At 36.9% G+C, this 6111-nt stretch overlaps 1 pseudogene; it reads right to left on the bottom strand.

Annotated features, from left to right (window-relative positions):
- Positions 1–4592: 4592 nt before the first annotated feature.
- Positions 4593–5079, bottom strand: LOC136384159 (chromobox protein homolog 3 pseudogene; annotated as a pseudogene).
- Between the last annotated feature and the right edge of the window lie 1032 nt (positions 5080–6111).

Genomic DNA, 6111 nt, shown 5'->3' with positions numbered 1-6111 from the left:
TGTATAAAATTTTGAGCTCACTATAAGAGCAATATCAAATAATACCACTACAACTAGTAGTGCTTTACTTTTAAATAATCATTCATGGAATTGATATGTATTTTGCACTGCAGTCAAATAAATTGGAGATCCAGGTAGGCAAGAATAAGGTGAATACATGGTTGTTTAAGAAACACTTTCAAAATAGAACTTTAGTAACTCTATCTCTCCTCACCCCTTAGATTTTTACTTTATAACACTGTTTTCTCCTCAGGCCTTATTATGTTTGATCTCAGATTTATATCAATATGCCCAAGAAAAAGTGAGATTTTACAAAAGAAGTTTTGGATTGGAGATTAAACTATGTTTGGACAGTCTTCCTTCCGGTCCAAATTTTGAAATCCTGAAAATGAAAATCATTTTTAAACTTCATGAATGCCCCAATCCTAAATCCTTCCTGAATTGTGAAGCAGAAAATTAAATCGTTTTTGTTGAAAAATTCCCTGTTCAATGGGTCCAGATCAGCACTCAGATGATGTCAGCAAATGTTACATTTTTTTCCAATTATGAAATGAATTATGGGGTGCTAGCTAACTATAGTCAGTCATTAAATAAAGCTATTTTGGCTGATACATTGTTGTCCTGCCAGAAAACCAAGGTGTTTTATTTTTAAAGAATTTTTAAAACGTTGCCTAAAGAAAAGATTGCATTAACAATCCTTGAGCCCAAGCAATATAGGAGCATAAATAAGAAGGTGCCATTTGTGGAGAATTGGTGTGGCAAAGGTAGAGATTGTATTTTCACATATGAAATAAAGAGTTGCTTTATGTGTGAGGAATTGAAACATTTGGAGTATGTTGTATGATGACAGTGATATATGACCATGCATATCTAAACAGCTATACAGAGTCTTAAGAGTTGAATAAAAAGCATCTTATAAACATGAATTATTATTATCAAGAACAAACTTTCTTAGACTGGGTTTTCCCAGAATGTTAGTTCATTCTTTCTATGATGATTCCCCAAAGGTTTCAAATGCATAGTCTCAAAATGATGGCATGTTCCTCTGTCAATATTAAACATGTACTTGTTAATAGTAAAAACCTGAGCTGTACTTTAATTTGGAAGAAGTTCCTTAAAAGACAAATTAGCATAAGATTTTTTTCCTTGGCCCAATAGTGATGATGATGATTTTTAATCATTTTGTATTTTTAGTAAATTCTAAACTTTTCTCGCTTCTTTTCTCTCCTGTTTAATCTACTGTCTTCAATTTACGTGATCTAAATTATTCCTAAATGAAGCATCTGCTTTCAGTTGATTCATCTAAGGAATTTGATTATCTCATCCAAACTATGACATCTTGAATCATGCATTAATGGCATGCTTACGGAATGAAGCAGTTTTCTGTTTCAAAATTACTTTTTCCCCCTCTGTGTATGCAAGAGAGTATAAATGTCACCTATCTATAACCCTCAGAACTCAAAAACTAATGTAACAATTAACCTCTCATCTGGGTTAAAACCGTTTAAAAAGAACAGTGCTCTATTGACAAGTGCACCTTAATAAAACCTTGCTGGACTTAAGTCTTAGGTTTTAAACGTTGAAAATGGCATTATAAATGTATTCTAAAATTGATTCCCAAGACCTAGCTTACCCAAGTTTTATTCAGAATTTCTAAATGCTTTCATTGCAGACTTTAGAAAGAGCCCCTCCTCAAATTAATAATGGATATCTCATTTTTGAATGCTATAAATATAAATACAGACTCTGACATGACTACTTTTAAATTGTCTGATTTAATTTGTTTACATTATATGTAAGTTGTCCCATTAATTATAGAATTCTCTATTTAATTTGAAAGATTAAGGTCTCAGAAAAAATTTCAATTTAACATGAACTGCCTTATTTCTTAGGTTGTTCAGAATGATGATATCCCGGGAACACGGGCTTATCCAATCGTGAAATGGTAGGAAGGGAAGGAAGGAAGAGGAGAAAAAGAAGACCATTTACAGATGTATTTTATGTATACACACAAAACAACAAATAAACAAAAAACCCAGGATGGTCCTTAGGCATATATGAGTTAAACACAAATTCTGACCGAAGAATGACTGAAGATATTCCCTTACATTTAGGAAAGCTGTTCTCTAATACAGAACAAATAATAGACCATGATATCAAAAATTTTCCTGATAAAGGAAGCAACTAAGAAAGCTTTATTCATTTGTTCAACAAACCAGTGCTGTAGATGGGGGAAAATCCAACTCCCCAATAATACTTTAGAATGAATATCAAACTTAATCTTCATTAGAATAATATATTAAAAACCAAGACCCAAACTTTATATATATGTAATATGACACATACACACACACACACACACACACACACACACACACACACACACACACACACTATCTAGTTATAATAATGCAAACAATAATCGAACTTCATTTTCTGAGCAAGAATGTCAAATTAGTGTCTGTTGGTCAAATAAGTTTGTAAATATGATGTATATGTTTGCTCACTTATAGTTTGCATTGGGTGTGGGGGACAGGCTGTAAGCTGGCAAAGTCATTATAGCCTAAGATTCTACTGAGCTAATTCTGATGAGTCCTACCCTTTTAATACTAAGATCTTCTCAAAACTGAGCTTTTCCCACATATATATGGTCAAATAATTTTTGATAAAGGGGCCAACAACACACAATGGAGAAAAGAAAGCCTCTTCAATAAATGGTGCTGGGAAAACTGGAAAGCCACATGCAAAAGAATGAAACTGGACTACACTTTGTCCCCCTGTACTAAAATTAACTCAAAATGGATCAAAGATCTAAACATAAGACCTGAAACAATCAAGTACATAGAAGAAGTCATAGGTACTCAACTCATGGACCTGGGTTTTAAAGAGCATTTTATGAATTTGACTCCACAGGCAAGAGAAGTGAAGGCAAAAATTAATGAATGGGACTACATCAGACTAAGAAGTTTTTGCTCAGCAAGAGAAACTGATAACAAAATAAACAGAAAGCCAACTAAATGGGAAATGATATTTTCAAACAACTGCTCAGATAAGGGCCTAATATCCAAAATATACAAAGAACTCATAAAACTCAACAACAAACAAACAAACAATCCAGTAAAAAAATGGGAAGAGGATATGAACAGACACTTCTCCCAGGAAGAAATACAAATGGCCAACAGATATATGAAAAGATGCTCATCTTCTTTAGCTATTAGAGAAATGCAAATAAATACTACAATGAGATACCACCTCACACCTGTTCGATTAGCTATTATTAGCAAGACAGGTAATAGCAAATGTTGGAGAGGCTGTGGAGAAAAAGGAACCCTCATACACTGTTGGTGGGAATGTAAAGTAGTACAACCATTATGGAAGAAAGTATGGTGGTTCCTCAAAAAACTGAAAATAGAACTACCTTATGACCCAGCAATCCCTCTACTGGGTATTTACCCCAAAAACTCAGAAACATTGATACGTAAAGACACATGCAGCCCCATGTTTATTGCAGCATTGTTCACAGTGGCCAGGACATGGAAACAACCAAAAAGCCCGTCAATAGATGACTGGATAAAGAAGATGTGGCACATATACACTATGGAATACTACTTAGCCATAAGAAATGATGACATCGGAACATTTACAGCAAAATGGTGGGATCTTGATAACATGATATGAAGCGAAATAAGTAAATCAGAAAAAACCAGGAACTGCATTATTCCATACGTAGGTGGGACATAAAAGTGAGACTAAGAGACATTGATAAGAGTGTGGTGGTTACAGGGGGGGGGGAGGGGGGAATGGGAGAGGGAAAGGGGGAGGGGGAGGGGCACAAAGAAAACAAGATAGAAGGTGACAGAGGACAATCTGACTTTGGGTGATGGTATGCAAAATAATTGAACGACAAGATAACCTGGACTTGTTATCTTTGAATATATGTATCCTGATTTATTGATGTCACCCCATTAAAAAAATAAAATTATTATAAAAAAAAACAAAAAACTGAGCTTTTCCCCACACCCTTGACTGTTCCATGATGTGGGGTGGTGCACTCTCATGAGGAATCCCATTAAACCTCAGATGAGTGGCTTTGTATCAGAAACTTTCTTATTTGTTTACTGGCTTAAAGGCTTTAATTTCTACACTATAAAATAAGGGAGACCAGGGGCTCTCTTGCTCTGTTCCTGAAATTAGTATTGCAGAGATAAGCAGCCAAGATGGCAGAGTGCTGAAGGAGAAGCCAGTTTGTGCAGAGTTTGTGAGAGAATGAGATGAGGAACAGAGGTGAATAAGGCTGGTGAGGTAGAAACCTTTGATTCTAGGAAACTCAGATGTGTCGATGGCTTTGGGAGCCCTGAATGGAAAGGGAAGTGTTTTCCCACTGTGTGTATTTCTCACCTGCTGGGTGCAAGCTAGGATTAAAGCTAATGGCCCACCAGTTCTTGGTTCCGTTGTGTCATTACCATCTGTCCGAATCAAATTCAAACCTGCATGGGCCAGGCAGCTGTGATGGTGGCTGTGGTTACTGGCCTTACAGTGTCTCTTCACAAAAAAAAAAAAAAGAAAGAAAGAAAGAAAAGAAAAGAAAAACATTACAATGGAGAACACTTTATATTTTTCTCTTTTACCAGAACCCACTCTACATCATTTGAATCTTTCCATTTCCTGAGAAACACTAATTCTCCTCTGCGGTCCGTGGCACCCCTTACTTGTTCAGAATCAAGACCTCAGACAAAACCTTTCTATTTGTCAGCGGCATCTCTTTTCTCCTTTGATGTGCTATCAGATGACTCACTGTCAGATACTGTTGCTTTTTGTACCATCTTTTCCTTTACCAGCTCTTTGGGAATTAGGGAATGTTTTCATAAACTCTGGACAATCAAAACTCTCCTCCGCTTCCCAATACAGTCCGCATTTGTGTTAGCTTCCACTTCAGCAGAAAATCCTCCTTCCCCTTCACTACACTTCCGTCCTGCGCTTTTTCCACCAGAGTCTTCAGGCTCTGCCTCTTCAACTCCTTTACTCTTTCCATTCTGTTTCATTCCCATTTTTTTGCAATGTAGTTCTGTTGGAGGCCATTTGTTATTGCAAACTTGAAGAGCTATTACAATAGCCTCCCCTTATCCACGGGGTATACATTTCAAGAACCTCCATTGGGTGCGTGAATGCATGGATAGTACTAGATGTACATACTTTGTATTTTCCTATTCATACATTTGGCATAGTAAGATATTAACTACAATAAGTAATAATAAAATAGAATAATTATAACAATGTACTGTGATAAAAATTATATGAATGCGCTATCTCTCTCTGTCTCTGTCTCAAAATATTCTATTGTGCTGTACTCACCTTTACACTTAAAGAGGCACTTTTCAGCTTCTCTTTGGCATATCCAAATTGCCAGCATCACTACTCTTGTGCTTTATTTAGCAAAATAAGGGACACTTAAACACAAGCACTGTGATACCAAGACAGCCAATCTGAGAACCCAAATGGATACAAATTGCTTGATGGGCTGGAAGTGTATAGAGCATGGATACACTGGACAATAGGATGAGTCCCATCCAGGTGGGACTGAGCAGAATGGTAGGAGATTTCATCATGCTACTCACAATGACACAATTTAAAGCTTATGAACTGTTTATTTCTGGAATTTTCCACTTAATATTTTTGGAGCATGATTGACCTTGGGTAACTGAATCCATGGAAAGTGTAGTCATGGGTGAGGGGGGATACTCTGTTTTCTGCCTTCAAGCTGCCCCCAAGGTCAGCCATATCTACAGCCCTGCTCACCTCAACCTCAAGCTCCATTTTATTTTTTATTTTCATCTTACAGGACAGGAATAGATCAGGCTGTCAGATACAGTCCCAATGGCAAAGCAGGGTATGAGGTCTACCTTGGATCTTACCAGTATTTCTCCCTCAGGCCCCAGATTCACCCCCACACCCTACCACATCACGCCTCATTGCAGACAGCATCTAGTCATTGCCTTGCTCCACACAGGCAGAAAAGCAGAACATAAGACTCACAGGACAAATGCTCATCATATTCTGGGGGACAGCAATAAAGGCATGCCTTTGTGCATGAGAGCTTTCCCAACTCCCTAA

The sequence above is a fragment of the Saccopteryx leptura genome, chromosome 12 (genome assembly GCF_036850995.1).
Source record: "Saccopteryx leptura isolate mSacLep1 chromosome 12, mSacLep1_pri_phased_curated, whole genome shotgun sequence".
Taxonomy (NCBI): Eukaryota; Metazoa; Chordata; class Mammalia; order Chiroptera; family Emballonuridae; genus Saccopteryx; species Saccopteryx leptura.
Note: the sequence above shows the minus strand (reverse complement) of the source record. Positions and strands in the feature narration are given on the sequence as shown.